We start from the raw sequence: 18,026 nt of genomic DNA on the forward strand, positions 1-18,026 counted from the left end.
AGCTGCAGAATAGTGGGGGTGGGGGGAGAAGTGTTTTTACTATGGTCCCGGGTCACTTAGCTATCAAAAACAAAGAAACAATCAAAAAAACAACAAAAAAGACCTTTATTTTTACCTCACACCAAATATAAATATTCATTCCAGCTGGATTCTAGATGTAAAAGCAAAAGGCAAACCAATAACGCTTATGTGATATTACAGGAGAACATCTTTATGACCTCGGCATAGGGAAAGTTTTGTTTAAGGAGACACGAGGTGCACTAACCTTAAAGGAAATTATAATTGGTCTACACGTGAAGCTTCTGCACATTGAAAGACGTCCCTGGGAAAGTGAAATGCAACCAACAGAGTGAGAGATTTCTGCAACATGTATAACAGTCAACAGGCTTGTATTTGGAAAGATGTAAATCAGTCTTACAAAGACAATGATGCAATTAAAAATGTGCATGAGACAGAAGTGTATGTATGTGTGCATCAAGTCATGGATAAGAATGTTCATAATGGTGCTCCTAATGGCCAAAATCTAGAAAAACTCAAATACTCATGAAGTGTAAGATGAATAAATAAATTTCGTTAGAGTATTCATAAAATGGATTATTACATATTCAGTGAAAAATAATGCATTATAACTATATGCAACAATATAAATGAATATCACACCATAATGTTGACTGGAAGCAAATGTACACAAAGGGTTGCATGCATTTAATTCCATTTAGATACAGTTGAAAATGGGCAAAATAATCTATGGCTAGCAATTAGGGTTAGAGAGCACCTTTGGGAAGGCAGGAGTGGGTAGATCCTGGAGGAAGCATGAGGGAGCTTTGGGCTGTGGACAATCTTCTTTTTCTTGGCCTGTGGTAATCTGTGGGGAGCCACATGTGTGAATAGACCTTGTTGAAGCTTGTGTTACCCGGAAGCAGAGCATAGGTGCATGGGACTTATTGAGGCTAGCACTCTCTGGGAAACACATGGAGGAAGCAGTGAGAGAGGACAAGGAAAGAGGAGATACTAGCAAGGGTGTAGTCTTAGATAAAAGCCAGCCTTAAGTAGATCCATCCAGGAGAAGACTCTGGACCATTACTCATAGAGGTCTGCCTGCCTGGAGGCAAGGGGACAGACACTTCTACCCAATACCGGTGAGTCACTGGCTGAGAGACATCTGCAGGCTGGTGGTGAGCACTACAACCTCTCCAACCAGGTATCTCCCAGGAAATTCTCCAGAGAAGGGCCAGCAGCTGGGCAGTTGTTGGCACCCAGGACTTGGAGATGATGCAAGATGCTGGGTCACTTGGTGATAAGGCACACAGCACCAAAGCACCTACTATAGACTTGACTCCTGCTGCTAAGGAACTTACTATTCAAATGTGTTCAGTATACAGCCAGAGGATAAATTAATGACTCTCCTGACAGATTCTCTATGCACCTTTATGGATACTCCTCACTCCCTGCCTCTCCTCTGTCTCCTCACTCTCCAAACACTGTTCTCTATTTGAACCCCTATTCCATCCAATGTTTAATTTCCAAGAAAGTTCCATCTCATCTTTGTCAAGTACAAGCCTCCCCATAAATTCCCCAATCTCTGGCATCCGTTGACTGTGAAAGTCTTTCATCCGTTACTTCCTTGTCCTGCTCTCTGCTAGAGCAGTATACTTAGGCAGCTTGGAGATGAGAAAAAAGGACAGCGAGACATTTCACTATGATTATATTCCTTCTCAAATACTTCATCTGAAAAACTCCTACTGCCTTGATGACAACCTCCCAAGAGGTTGCCTGAGAGTCATTCTCTCCTATCAATGAAAATGACATACATTCCTCCTTCCCTCAACTTGTTACATTTTAAAGCCTTCTTATAGAGACGGACATTGGCCAAATCACTTTCCTAAACCTCAGGTTCCTTCTCTGGTGACAGACAGGAAAGATAATCTCATTTTACCACAAAAGCATTTCCTTCCACTTTGAATATTTCTGACCCTGATACAATGTAATGTGAAAATCTCATATAGAAGGAAGTGAGAAATTAACTTTCCCTTTCTCATTGTGGGAGATGAGACTAAAGAGATATAGCAGGATCATATTACTGAGTTTCATACTTCCAAAAATATGTATTGAGCACCTAACACTTATTAGATACTGCAACTACAGAGATAAATAAAATGCTTTCCTTTGGGAGGATCTTAGAACAGTACCTTGTTTGGAATTTACTCTTAACAGAGGATGTTAAGCAGGTAGTCATGTAGTTGTATCTGTGGTTGAGATATACAACTTCCTTGACAAGGTAGAGGATAGATTAAATGCTGGGATAGAGAACAGAAAATGGAGAATCAATTAGCATTATATGGCAACAACGTAAGTAGAAAATGATGAAGATCAGAAAGGAGAGGATGGGAAAATGGCTGCTGATAGTGAGATAGGCAAGAGACGTGCTTAAGCAAGAAAATTCATAAGGTTTAGTGATGAACTCAAGGTAAAAAATGAGAAAGAATTCAAGAATGGCTGAATTACTTTAAGGTTTCTCTCCACAGTGACCTTTGGTAATACCAAATGAAAGACAGCCAGGTAGGCAGAAGACGAGATTTGAGAAGGGAGATTAGATTTGATTTTGAGTAGCTGGAACTGAGATACTTGGAAAAAAAAAAAACAGAATTTGACATATCCAGCAAACTCAATTCTAAAACTCAACTGAGAGAAATAATATATCAATTATCTTTCTTTCTTTTTTTCCTGAGGAAGATGCACCCTGATCTAACATCCGTTGCCAATCCTCCTCATTTTGCTTGAGGAAGATTGTTGCTGAGTTAACATCTGTGCCAGTCTTCCTCTGTTTTGTATGTGGGATGCCGCCACAGTATGGCTTGATGAGCAACGTATGGATCCACGCCCGGGATCCGAATCCATGAACCCTGGACCACCAAAGAGGAACCCATGAATTTAACCACTATTCCACTGGGCTGGCGCCTCAATTATCTTTTTTTTGAATACAGTTGTGCCTTACTATCTGTGGGGCATTGGTTACAAGACAGCCCTCCCTCCCTAAGGGATACCCAAATCTGTGTATCCTCAAGTCCCTTAGCTGGCCCTCTGTATTTGCGGGTTCTGCAGATGATGTATCTGCGGTTGGTTGAGTCAGTGGACATCTGCGGATACAAAGTCAACTGTACATTCCAGAAATTACCTGATTTTTAAAATTTTAATTTAATAACAAAATTTTGGCTCATATAAAATTTTTCATTGCCCATATCTATACTGATATCGATATAAGTTATTCTTTTCTTTTAGCTGGCCATCTTTTCATCCTATGCAACATTTTAATTATTATTGTAGTGTAAGAAAAATGAGGTCCAACGAGAGTGCAAGACTGTCAAGTGCACATTTTGGGTCAATAAAAGAACTAGAACTGAAACTGTATCATCTAGTTTCTGGTTTAATGCTCTTTCTTCTACATCGCTCTTTCCTTTACTGAATTTTTTTCTGTTTTGTGGGACCATTTTTCCAATAAGAAAATTCATTTTGATTTTATTCTTATCATTTTAAAGCTTACTTACCCAATCTACTCTATGATCTGAATATCTGATTAATTTATCCTTCACTTTTAAGAAAGACTATGAAAAATGAATTGATGGCTTGCTTGTAATTTCTAAAATCTTTGAATGTTTGAGCTTAAAATAATCATAGAGGTTATCTCATTTTATAGATGAAGAAACAGAGTCACAGAAAGAAATTCAAATCTGAAATCCACATTCCCACTACACTATAGAGCCCATTATGCTCACAGGTTAAGGCCAAAAATACTATTAAGTGTCTCTTAACTATGCCTGTCAAATGTGAACCAGCTAGCACATGCCTCTGTAATGTTGTTCAGACAGCCTTCTGTAATTTATCATTAATATGCTGCCATTAAACAATTATCGCAGAGACCAGCCCAGTGGTGCAGTTGAGTTCTCATGTTCCACTTTGGTGGCCCAGCGTTCACCGGTTCGGATCCTGGGTGTGGACCTATGTACTGCTTGTCAAGCCTTGGTGTATGGTCTGCACGTTCCCACATATAACGTAGAGGAAGATGGGCGTGGATGTTAGCTCAGGGCCAGTCTTCCTCAGCAAAAAGAAGAAGATTAGTGGCAGATGTTAGCTCAGGACTAATCTTCCTCAAAATAAATAAATAAATAAAAATAAACTATAATCACAAAAAATCACTAAAATCAAGCTAGTTTCCAGTTTATCAGAGGGGAATATAATATCTTCAATATATCATTCAGTAGGTCTTTTTGATACAGAAGACACATAGACACTTAAACAAAATACAGTCCTTAAACCTGCTTTCAAATGGCTCCCAATAATATGCATATTCAAAGTAAAAGAAATAAATGATTAAATTTAGAAAATGCAAAGAATAGAGAAACATGCAAAGTTGAAAGTAAAATTCCTGCGCCCACCTCACATCTTTGAGCCCTGAATCTAAAGGTAAGCATCGATAATAGACTCTTGTTATTCCCTTCATAACCACAGATCCATAATTACTTACATAGGCATTTGTTGAATATATATAAAATTCAACATATATACAATGTATATTCACAAATATACATAAACAAATTTATATATTTGTTGTTTGTTTGTTTACACAAATGTCATACTATGCACACTTGCTTTCCTCACTTAATATCAGATTCTGGAAGATGTGAACCTAACATGTGTCTCCTTTGTCTTTGCACAGAACTATATAGTTCTGGCTTTGAAAAAAAATCTGTTTTACCTGCTGATTCTTTGGGCCAGTGTAGTTCCAGACATGGGTTTTGAGTTCATCTCAGTCCTTTATAGGACCACAAATTCTTTAAAGATGGATAGATTTTTCAGTTAACTGATTTTTAATGTTGACAAGTTTTCAGGAAAAACGTTTAGTTGTTTGTGTAGAATATCTTGTCCCTTCCTAAACTTGAAAACTGCAGGTTCAAGTGATTTGAACATTAACCAAGAAATAGTGCAATTCCATAATTTAAAAAAATATATATATGACTGCAAATATCACCCTAAAGTTACTGTCTTTTAATCTACTAGTGGAGTTTCTACTCTTTATTCATTTATGATGCTCAATTCTGCATTTGTATGTAACTGCCTATTCCAAGAAATTTTGCTTATTGCAATGTGGGCTTCACTGCTGTCAATATAAAGGCTGTATTAAGTGGAAGGATTCTAACCATTACCTTTGAAGATTAATATTGTTAGGGATTTCTCATAGGTTTAAATAATCTATGTTGAGTAGCTGTGTGCATCTTTGGTTGCATCACTGATTACTTAAGACAAATTCTTTGAAGTGGGATTACTGAGTGAGGAATATGAATCCCAATCTTAAGATACATCAGAGACTTTGATGTTGGGCTATCGACATACTGATGTGTTTCTTGTTGAACAGCTTCCTATCAATGAATAATGCATAAACCCCTGGTTACCAAGTAGAAAAAGAAGAATGCGCCTGGGAAATGAACTACATGGCTTGCTGGAAGCAGAGGCTTTCAGATCTGTTAGTGGTGCGGATAACTCAAAGTAAAAAACTGTTAAAAATGAATAGAAAAGAAACCTTGATAGTATCACATGGAATTCTACCAGAGAGGAAAGAAGAACAACAGAGAAGCTGGATGTCTCCAATGCTGCTATGAATAGAGATCGTACAAATGGCTTATGGTGGATAGCATGGTAGAGTTGATGAGATTACTTAACAATCTCAGAACTTGAGCTGAGAGCTGGGAAGATCTGGGCTGGAGAAGACTCGGGGGAGAGAAGACAGTTTTCTCAATCTCCCATGAGTTGTTCTATGCAGGTGCAATGTGACAGGGAGAAGCTACAGGAAACAGACTGTGCTGAAATGGTAGAATGGGCCCCTGTGACTTTGTCAGTGGAGGAGTTCCAAGACTTGCTGGATGCAAGCTTAGCAAATGCTGGGGAGGGAATGCAAGATGAAGCTGCAGGATTTGGCCATCTGATCCTGAGATTCTGTGAAACATAGTATGACTGTTTATGCCACAGGACTTCATAGGAGTGGATATTTCAAATGAATTTGAACCGTTTGCTGAACAGAACATGAGTTAAGGAGATTCTACTTCAAAAGGGTAAAGCCTGGCAGGAAAGAAGAAAAAAGAATAAAGAAGAGAGAGTTAGTGATGAAGGCTGAGAGTGAATCAACAACTTTCCTCATCCTTCTCTTGAACTCCAGTGACAGCACAAACTGATCAGCCCAGCAGCATGAGACTTGCTTCTAGAATGTTCTGTTCACTCTGTTTCTATCAGAATCACAGTGTACAGTGTTTCCCAGTCAGGATTGCTCCCAGCTCTTCTGACAACATGCCTCCATCTGAGCCCACCCGAGTAGACATAACCTCGGCACAACATTGCCAGTGATTCCGTGTTTCTCTGTTTACAAGTGAAAGGGCTACGTTTTTTCATCAGAAAGACACATATACAACAAGAGAAATAACTGAGGCAGATGGGATCTTGTACTGCTGTCACAGAATAAATAAGCATTGGAGGATACTGTCCCAGGCCTCCCCTTTTGTGTCAGCAAGGCCCTAGCATACTGCCTTCCCGGGTTCCTCTCCTCACTTCAAAAGTGAGAGGATGACATACCAAAAACTCTAAAATTTCTTCAATTAAGAAATCTGTGCAAAGACAAGTGAGAAAAATGAAACACTATTCTTTTAGAACTATGCTAATGGTTTTTAGAAGGATGATACAGCCAGAAATTAAAGTATGGGAATAAAAGATGTGAAAACCTTTAATGAAGTAAGAAGTAGAAATATCACAAAAGTACTTTCACAGCACTTTCTCCATTAAAATAAAATTTTTCATTATATGGTATTTTAATCAAAATTACACTAGGAAACTGAAATGAAATCAGCAGACTGTAGTCAGTTTATTTATCTATCCAGGGGACCACACTAGTTTCTAAGCAATTTTGTTTCATTTTTGTATCTTGCTGTGTCATGTCGCATATCAGAGACACAATTGAAAATGAAATTATCTGTAACCACATCACCTTAATAGTATTTATTTAAAATGCAAGTGTTCTTCTCTGACAGTTTATTAATTCCGAGAATACAAATAGTAATTTTAACTAACAGATATGCATGAAGTTAAATTTTAAGATGTGCTGAAGATTCAGTCAGCAAGTAATGGGATTTGTGAGTATGCATGTGTAATGAGTAGCACGCCTAGGTGCGATTGGACCTAGGAGAGAAAGTATTCTGGAAAAAAGGATGCTTAGTTTATTTTACCCTCACAAAACAGAAAACTGACCACAGGGGCCGGAGTGGATGCACTTGTTCATTGATCTGTATAAAACAAAACCTCAAGGGTCCCTTGAACCGTGAGAAACTAACAGGTAAAGTTCTCAGGAGTGAATAATCCCACATGGGAATGTTGACAACATTCATTTTATTAAACTATTACCTTGAGCATAATATTTGCCTCCAACTAGAGAGAACACAGAGTCACCTCGTGTATCAGATGCAGGTCTTTTTTCATCTAGGAGCTGCTGAGAAGCTCTCTCCAGGGGCGGCTGTGGGAAGAGGATCATCCTTTGTGGTCTCCCCTTGATGCTGTTGACTCTCTTCAGTTTCTTATCTCAGGGGCCACAGTGTTCTCTTGTCCATGAGTCTGCTCAAGATGTCTGCGTGTGTTTGTGTGTGTGTGTGCATGTCTGTGTAAGTGTCTATGTGTGTGTGTGTGTATCTGTGTATATGTCTAAGTATGTGCCTGTGTGTCTGAGTATGAGTTTCTGTGTGAGTGTATGTGTGTGTCTGGATGTGTGTGTGTGTCTGTGTGTCTGTGTATTTTAGAAATCATACTCCAGTTGCTGCAAGGGACTTGTCTAGTGTCCATTTTAGTTATCTTCTTTATCAATTCATATCTGGAGATGTTTACTCATACCAAATAGCTTCTGCAAAATGCTTGCTGTTTACAGTACATTTTCTAGTGTGAGAATTCTGAGTTCCAGTTTACGGGCAGCTTCCTGTGTCTGTGTGCTGACAGGATAGATGTTTTATTTCAGATTGGCAAGTGGCCAGAGAAGGGGTCCCCTAGAGGCATGCAGCACCAAGGCTAAGATACCTGCTGTGCATAGCTCCAGTGCACAGCCCCTGGTATGGACACGTGGGGACTGAGCCAACCCGACCCTCTCACTCTCAGACTTATGCAGACTATGACATCCTCTTCCCTCTTCTTTGCTATTTGAATGCCTGTGGATCTAAGTGACTCTGCTAGACACACTAGGGTAATAGCATCAGTAACCTTTGTACTGTGTTGTGCAGGAAAACCTCATCCACCACATCTATAAACTTCTGAAGTTTGGAAAAGCTTCATGTAACAAAGTCCCAAAAGGCTACAGCAATGAAAAAAACACAACTATTTATTTTAATATTTAAATTACCAATTATTCCCTATGATAAAAATATGAAAGCTAAAAAAGAAAGTGGTATTAAAAGACAGAGAGAGGGGGAAAAAATTAAAGAAGCCTCAATAATTTAATAATGATGGCAAAATTCTTGATAACAAAAACTGGAAAAAATAGTACAAAAATAAATTATTCACACAAAATTGATTTTTGAAAATTTTATATAATAAAATGGTGAGCACAATGCAACTGTACATGTGGAGAGCAATCTTCCACAAGGCTCTAAATGACCCCCACCTCTTGGTGTCAATATCTTATGAACTGCCCTCCCCTTGAGTCCAGGCTGAATTTAATAACTCACTTCTAGTAGCAGTCACCAGTAGAAGTGATGAGATTTCACTTTCATGATTAGGTTACAAAAGACTGTATCTTCTGCCTTGAGAGGCCTCTCTGTCTCTCATACGCTCACTTGATGGAAGCCAGGTGCCATGGTGTGAGCTGCCTTAGGGAAGCACATGGCAGCTGAGTTCTGTGAGTTCTGAAGCATAGCTTTCTCTGAGAGCCTTCAGATGAGACTGCAGCCCCTGTCACCGCCTTGACTGGAGCCCTGTGAGTGACCTTGAGACAGAGGCACCTAGCTAATACTCTCCTGGCTTCCTCTCCCTTAGAAACTGTGAGATAATAAATATTCACTGTTTTAAAGAACAAGGGTTTGAGGTAACTCATTATGCAGCAATAGGTAATTACTGCAGTAAATTCACCTTCATTCTTCATGACAACTAAATTTATCTCATAATTGGGAAGATTTAGGAAATTCATCCAATTATTCATTCAACGAAAAATATGTTGAGTATGTACCCATTTAGGTGAAAGTGAAGGAACTGGCTCCTGCCCTAAGAGATCTCATATTGTAACAGGAAAGACAACAATTAAACTAGCCACTACAATAACACGTGATGTGCATTTGTTTGATAAGTATAAGCAAATGGCAAGAACTAACCCTATTTAGCAATTGAGAAAGACCTTCTTGATAAGGCAATATTTCATCTGCTACTTGAAGATTGAGCTGGAATTACTAGACAGTGACAGTGCGTATCTTACACCAACACCTGGAGAAGAGAGAAATGACGACTCCCTTAAAGACACTTAAGAGTTTGGTATGTCTGGGCATAATGTGAATGAGAGAGTGATGAGAGATGAGGATGGGAACTTGACTCGGGATTACATCAGGAAGATTCTTACAGGGCACAATAAAATGTTTGGACACTTCTTCCAATCAACGGGAATTTAATGAGGGATTTAAAACAGAATGATGGCATATTCAGATCTGGTTTTAGAAAAATAATATGGATGTACTGTGTAGAATTTCTGGAGATAGGATAATTATGGAGACAGGTTAATGGCTTGATGGTAGAATAGTTAGAACAATGACATTACAGAATGTGGACATTCATAATGATGATAGAATCAAGAGATATTTAGGAGGAAAAAATAACAAAGATCAGTGTCTAGTTTGGAGATGATAGTAGGGAAAAGTAAAGAATAGGATGAGTTCCAAGTTTCTGTTTTAGGATCCTGAGTAGATGGTTGTAGCAAGACAACTCAGTTCAGTCTACCTCCTGTGTTTCCCTCTTGTGCATCTCCTTTAGGACTCACACAGCACACTTCTCTTCTGACACTTCTGGTCACCAAATATGTAGGGACTTTTCCTCACATAAAGCAATTCTTTTCAACACTACCTGGGTATCCTACAATTTAACTCAACTCTAACACTATCTACTTGGAGATAGTGTCAGATCCCACAGGTTAAGAACTCACTTCCAGGCAACTGCACCCCAACCCTACTTCAGATGCCAATTGCAACTAGTTGGTCCTCAGGTTACCGATAACTTCTGTCTGATTTGGCTATACATTGGAGAGTCTCATAATCCCCTCCTCAGGTTTAATGAATTTTCTAGAGTGGCTCACTCAAAAAACTCAGGGAAACAGTTACACTTATCAGTTTATTAAAGGATATGATAAAGGTTGCAGAAGTGCAGCCAGATGAAGAAATACATAGACTGATGTGAGGATCTTGAGCACAGGACCTTCTGTTCCCTTGGAGTTGGCATGTGTTACCCTCCTGGTACGTGGATGTGTTTGCAAACCTGGAAGCTCCCCAAAACCCAAGCTTTTGGGATTTTTATGGAGGTTTCCTCACCTAGGCATGATCAGCTATTAGCTCCATTTCCGGCCCCTCTCTCTTCTCTGGAAAAATGCACAGAGGCTGGCCTGAAAACTTCAGGTTTCTAATCATGGCGTGGCCTTTCTAGTGACCAGCTTCCAACCAGGAGCCACTCAGAAGTCCACCTAGAGTCACCTCATTAGAACAAAAGATGCTCCTAGTGTTCTTATCACTTTGGAAATTACAAGGGTTCCAAGAGCTCTGTGCTAGGAACAATGGGCAGAAACCAGGATAGGTATGTATTTTCTATAATCTCACAATAGAGGTGGAGAAGGCTTTCTGAGGAAAATGATATATGTTCTGCTTTAGACACATAGAGTTTGAGCTGCCTCTAAAACACCCAACTGGAGCTTCCCAGGAGAAACTTGAGTGTATGCCATGAAACTCAGAAGAGAGATCTGGTAAAGAGCTAAATATTTGGGAATTATTATCATAAAGATAATAATTAAATATATAGGAGTAAATAAAAATAACAGAGGATAGTGAGGATAGTAAAAAGAAATGTGGCTCTGGGGACACTGATATTTATGTCTTAGTTAGAAAAAGAAATCTACAAAGGATGCTGAGAAATAATGGTCAAAAGTTATAAGAAAAACTAGAAGTATGTTTTTTCTTGAGGCTCGAGGAAAATGAGAACTTTGAAGAAGAATAATTTTAAAAAATTGTGGCCAAAATGGGATTAAAAAGTCTATTGATTTTAGTAACTATTATACCTATAAATGAATAAAAGTAATAAAATAGGAAATGTAGACTTGGCCTTGGGTTAAGTTAACGAACAATTAATTATTAATTATACTTTTATGATGAAAACTATTTGAATCCAAGTGTGAGAGAAAAATATATTATTAGTAACAACCTTCCAGACATATAACCTGCCTTCTAAAAGAGTGTCAGGTCATTCTGTTCTGTGGTTTCCTATATCTATACATTTTAAAAAATTTCTAAGAGCCATAATAGATGAGGGCATGCCAAGATGAATTGTTCTTTATAATACAGGGCAAAAACAGCTGAAATTGGAATGGCATTTGCACTCCTTGAGGAATGAGACAGCAGCAGGGCAGCTCGAGTTTTTTACTGCATAACAGCAGAAGAGAACAGTCTTGTAAGGAGAAATGCCTGCAAAGATTTCCCAGGAAAGTCCATCCTGACTTGGCCTCCTTCCTCTTGGTTTGATTCCACTTGCAAAAGAGCCAATTGGGTCTCTTTCCCCTCTTAAATCTTCTGAGCAAGGATGTCATCTGCATGATGCATTTGGGAAATGTCGATGCAAATAATCCATAACCAATCTATAAATGAAAATTTGGGTGAGTCTATTCTGAGCCAAAATGTGAGGACCATATAGCCCAGGGCCTTCCTTCCCTAAAGAAGGAAGGGAATCAAAGAATTGGAGGGTACAGAGTGGTTATATACCCTCAAAGAAGATGTTTCAGATATGATTGAAATGCCCCTTTTACAGTAGTCATGAGAGTGCTCTGTGGGCACAGTGATTGATGGACACAGCAGGTAGTAGGTCTGCTGTCTCAGTGAACACAGCAGGGTAGCAGGTCTTTTGTCTTGATCTGGGTGGTCACAGGTGAGCACAGCAGTCAGTTCCTAGCCTAGGAAAAGATGCTTATCCTTAAGGAAATGCCAATGTGGGGGGAAGTTGCACCCTTATCTTAGGGCCATTTGTTCCTGTCTGTGAGACATAGTAAATGCTTAAACAATGTGTGATCAATGGCCCTGTCAGGCCCTTTTGGAAAAACAAAGTCAGGCCAAATTAAGTCTACACCAAATGGCTTCCTTGTATACTCCAATATATCCTATTGCTTGCCATTTCTATTTGTCGCTTCCTAATATTGGATTGGATTCTAGGTATTGAAATTTAGGGTCAAGGCCTTGGAGATAGAGGGTCTATTCCTGGTCTGGAGGTGGTGTGAAGCCACACAGTCAAGCAAGATTTTGAGTTACAAAATGCCAGATTTTCTCAGGATCCATTGAGGGCTTTGAAAGGATTTAATGAGGATAATGCTAAGAATTTAGAAAAAAAGTGTAGTATGACATGTATTCTTATGTTCAAAGGTAACCTAATTTTTCTTAAAATATTTTAGGTCACCACAGGGACATAAACCTTTGAAGAAATTGTATTTTTGATCTATTTTTTAACTATGATGATGCTAGTGACCAGCTAACAAAAATTCAGGGTATGTGACGTTTTCATCTTGATGGACTGGGGTCTCAAGCCTTAGTCATATCTCAGCTCCCCCATGTACTGACTTAATGATTTGGTGTCAAGTCCTTAAACACTTAAGACTTAGCTTCTCATCTGTAAATCAGGTGTAGCAGTTCTTACCCTGTAACCATCATAGAGATTTGTACATCTGCGCCTCTCAACATATTTCACTTGTGCACCTACTCCACAAGCAGATGAAAGGGGCTGTGGGAACCATGAGGGTGTGTGGACCAAGCATGAAAACCAGCTTGAATCCTATTTGTTTGTAGTCTCTTGGTTTATAACACACATTAGTGCAGAATTGACTGTTTATCCCTCACACAGTATAAAATTAGTGTAAATATTTCCATATCTTTGAATAAAATTGGTAACTAGGAATATGTGTGATGTTACAGTAGCAAATAACCCCAGATCTCAGTGCTGTACACACAGACATTGATTTATTGCTCTATCAAAGTCCACTGGATATGGGCAAGTACACTGGGTAGCTGTACTTTGGTGGTCAGCTCAGAAGTCCAGCCTCTTTCCATCTCATGGTACCTCTTAGTCAAAATATATATATTTTTTTTTTTTGCAGAGAGGAATCAGGCTAAAGAGATGAGTACCAGAAATTAAATACTTCCACACAGAAAGGAGACACATCACATCTTCTCATGTTTCATTGGCCAAAACAAGTCGTATGTCTACTTAAATATCAAGTAAATGAGCAGATGGGAAAGTGCCAGTGGGCCAGAATTAGTGAGGCACTGAGTATTGGTCAGTGAAAGGAATGCCCACCACACTGTCTAACCCTTGCCCCCTTGCTCTTATATTCTGTATGAATGTACATGTAGAGTTCATTACCAAAAAGACTGCCCTCATTAATAGCTAGTCAGGATATCCTTAGAGTCCAGATCAAATTATCTAGTAGTCCATAAAGCATTTGCTATAGATCTGGAAACTTCTGTCCCACTCATCTGCCTTCTTTTAGATCTGATTTTCCCACCAGAGTCTAGGCCATCCTGGAAAGCCCTTTTATGGTCCTCAGACTCAAGCTGACCCTTGGAACCAGGCTGGGAAGATGCACATTCCTTGCCTTTCATAGTTGAGCCCTGAGATGGTGAGTCTTCACATTCTTAGACAGGAGTATGTGGTTATGTTAATGTTAAGGATGTGGAGGAGAGCAAGAAGTAGAGAGGAGAAAGAACATCTGGTGTCCTGTGTCCTCTGGCATTCAGTTTGAGAGAAAATAAAATGTACCTGAAAGTATTTTCTTAAATTTTATTTAACTTGCTGTAAGTTAATATTATTCTTATTGGTTGAACAACATTAATCTCTCTGTGAAGTAAGGCACCATGGCTTATACTGATAAAATAATGCCTTTGACACCATCCTGTGCCCTCACTTTGCTGGAAGCTCCCTCTCTTTATTGCAAACATTCCATACAAAATGAGACACATACTTAGAATCCTCTTGGTAATGGGAACATATGGATAAGAGAAGAAAAGACATTTTTTTATACAATGATGTATCACCTAGTGTATTTAATTTTTTATTTTTATTATTTAAATTTTTAATTTTAATTTTTTTAATTTTTATTATAATTTTTATTTATTATATTGAGGCACTTTCCTTCTATATTCATTTTATTGAGTTTTTGTCATAAATAGATGTTGAATTTTGTCAGTTGCTTTGTCTGCATCTATTGAGATGATCATGTGATTTTATTGCTCATTTTGTTAATGTGGTGTATCACATTGATTGATTTGCAGATGTTGAATCATTCCTGTGTCCCTGGAATAAATCCCACTTGATCATGTTGTGTAATCTTTTTAATGTGTTGCTGTATTCAATTTGCTGATATTTTGTTGGAGATTTTTTACTTCTTTGTTCATCAGTGGTATTGGAATGTGATGTTTCTTGTTTTTGTTGTCCTTGTCTGCTTTTGATATTGGGGTAATGTTAGCCTTGTAAAATGAGTTAAAAAGTGCACAATATTCTTCAGCCTTTGGAAGAGTTTTAGAGGATAGGTATTAAATCTTCCTTGAATGTTCAGTAGAATTGACCAGAGAAGAGCTTTGGCCCAAGATTTCTGCTTTTAGGGAGGTTTTTAATCATTATTTCAAACTCTTTACTTGTAATTGACTATTTACTTGCAATTTGCTATTCAGATTATCTATTTCTACTTGATTCAATTTTGGGAGGCTGTATGATTCTAAGAATTTATCCATTTCTTCTAGGTTGTCTAATTTGTTGATGCGTATCTTTTCGTGGTATTCTCCTATAATCTTTTGTGTTTCTGTGGTATTCATTGTAATTTTTCCTCTTCCACTTCTGCTTTTATTTATATGAACCTTCTCTCTCTCTCTCTTTTTCTTTTCAGTGAGTCTAATGAAGAGTTTGTCAATTTTGTTTATCTTTTCAAGGAACTAGCCCTTAGTTTCATTGATCTTCATTGTCTTTTTAGGCCTTATTTCCCTTCTTTCTTCTGTGATTTGTATTATTTCCCTCCTTCTACTGACTTTGGGCTTCATTTGTTCTTTTTCTAGTTTTTTTAGGTGTATTCTTAGAATGTTTATTTGAGATTTTTGTAATTTCCTCAGATAGGCCTGTATCTCTATAAACTTCCCTCTTAGTACCGTTTTTGCTGCATCCCATAGATTTTGTCATGTTGTGTTTTCATTTTCATTCATCTCTAGTTTTTTTTTTTTTTTATGAGGAAGGTTGGCTCTGAGCTAACATCTGTTGTCAATATTCCTCTTTTTGCTTGAGGAAGATTGCCACTGAGCTAATGCTTGTGCCAATCTTCCTCTGTTTTATGTGGAATGCCCCCAGAGTGTGGCTTGATGAGCAGTGCTAGGTCTATGTCTGAGATCGGAACCAGTCAACCCCAGGCTGCTGAAGTGGAATGCATGAATTTAACCAGTATGCCACTATGTCAGTCCCTGCCTCCAGGTATTTTTGATTTCTTTATTAATCCAATAGTTGTTTATTGGCATGTTGTTTAGTCTCCATGTATTTGTGACTTTTCCAGCTTTCTTCTTGTACCTAATATCTAGTTTCATACCACTGTGGTCAGAAAAGATACTTGATATAATTTCAATTTTCTTAAATTTATTAAGACTTGTTTTGCTTCCCAATATATGATTGATCTCTAAGAAGTCGACAAGAGTGAGTGGTCCACTGCTTTTGGATATGATGTCCTATATATATCTCTTAAGTCCATATGGTCTAGTGTTTCATTTAAGGCCAATGTTTCTTTGTTGACTCTCTCTGGATGATCTGTCCATTGATGTTTGCAGGGTATTAATGTCCACCTCTATTATTGTACTGCTTTCAATTTTTCCCATTAAGTTTGTTAATAGTTGCTTTATATACTTTGGTGAACTTATGTTAGGTGCATATATATCAATAAGTGTTACTTGTTTTTGGTGGATTGGCTCCTTGATCATTAATTATATAATGTTCATATTTATCTATTGTTATCCTTTTTGGCTTGAAATATATTTTGTCTGATATAAGTGTGGCTACACCCACTTTCTTTTGTTTACCATCTGCTTGGAGGTTCATCTTCCATCTCTTCACTCTGAATCTCTGTTTTTAGAGCTGAGATGGGTCTCCTGGAGGCAGCATATTGCTGTACCTTTTCTTACATCCCTTCAACCACTTTGTGTTTTGTGATTGGTGAATTCAATCCATTTATATTTAGGGTGATTACTGATATATGAGAGCTAATATTGCCATTTTATCCTTTTTTGTATCATTGTTCAGTATTGTCAATCTTTCTTTTCCTTTGTGTTTCTGACTGTCATTTTAGTTTGGTGGTTTCCTGTGATGTGCTCTCAGTTTCTTCTTTTTTTTATGTTTTTGACTCTACTCTTAATTTTTGTTTTGTGGTTATTGTGAGGTCTGTAAAAAAGATCTCATAGATGAGATAGTCCTTTTTCTGCTTATAGTGTCATATTTCCATTTCTTTATACAGGGTCTGTCATTTTCCCATTCCCCTTCTACATTTTTGTTGTCACAAATTATCCCTCTTTGCATTGAAAGTTTGTTACCAAACTGAAATGTTTATAATTATTTTTGATACTTCTTTCCCTTTGGGCTTTATATTATAATTAAATGTTTACTAACCCATTCTGATATAGAGTTGCAATTTTCTGATTCTGCCCATCTGTTTATCACCTTGCTCAAAGATTTGTATAACTTTGCCTTTTTATTTCAAGTATGGGGGCTCCTTTCAACATTTTTGCAAGTCAGATCTAGTGGCTATGAACTCCTTCAGCTTTTGATTGTCTTGGAAAGCCTTTATTTCTCTTTCATATCTGAAGGATAACTTTGTTAGATAGACTATTCTTGGATGAAAAGTTTTTATTTTTCAATATTTTGGATATATCATTCCACTCTCTCCTATCCTATAGAATTTCTGCTGAGAAATTTGCTAATCTAATCAGAGTTCCTTTGTAAGTTATTATTTTCTTCTCTCTGGTTGCCCTTCATATTTTTTCTTTTCATTGATTTTTGACAGTTTTAATATAATGTGCCTTGGAAAAAGACCTTTTTGCATTGAGATAATCAGGTCTTCTCTTAGCTATGGACTTGAATATCCAGTTCCTTCCCCAGGTTTGGGAAGTTCTCAGCTATTATTTCTTTAAGTAAGCACTCTGCTCCCTTCTCCCTCTCTTCTACTTCTGGAATACCCACTATTGTGTTGTTTTTCCTAATTGAGTCAGATATTTCTCATAGAATTTCTCCACTTTTTAAAACAATCTTAGTTCCTTCTTCACTTCCACCTGAATCATGTCTAGATTTCTATCTTTGAGCTTGCTAATTCTCTCTTCCATAAGGTCTGCCTATTTCCAATGTTTTCTACTTTATTCTTCATCTCTTGTCTTGTATTCTTCAGCTTCAGAATTTCTGTTTGGTTCTGTTTTAGAGTTTCAGTCTCTTTGGTGAAGTACTCCTTCTGTTCATTGATTTCATTCCTGAGGTCATTGAACTATCTTTATGAGTGTTCTCATAAGTCATTGAATTTCTTTATGGAAGCAATTTTAAATTCTGTTAGTTAGATCACAATCTTCTGTCACTTTGAGTTTGGTTTCTGGAGAGTTGTCATTTTCTTCTTGTGATAACATGTTACTGTATTTCTTCATGGCACTTGATGAGTTATTTCTCTGCTGGCACATTTATGGTTGCAAACATCTTTCTTATCTGAGTAAGGCTTTATT

This window comes from Equus quagga, chromosome 8 (genome assembly GCF_021613505.1).
Source record: "Equus quagga isolate Etosha38 chromosome 8, UCLA_HA_Equagga_1.0, whole genome shotgun sequence".
NCBI lineage: Eukaryota > Metazoa > Chordata > Mammalia > Perissodactyla > Equidae > Equus > Equus quagga.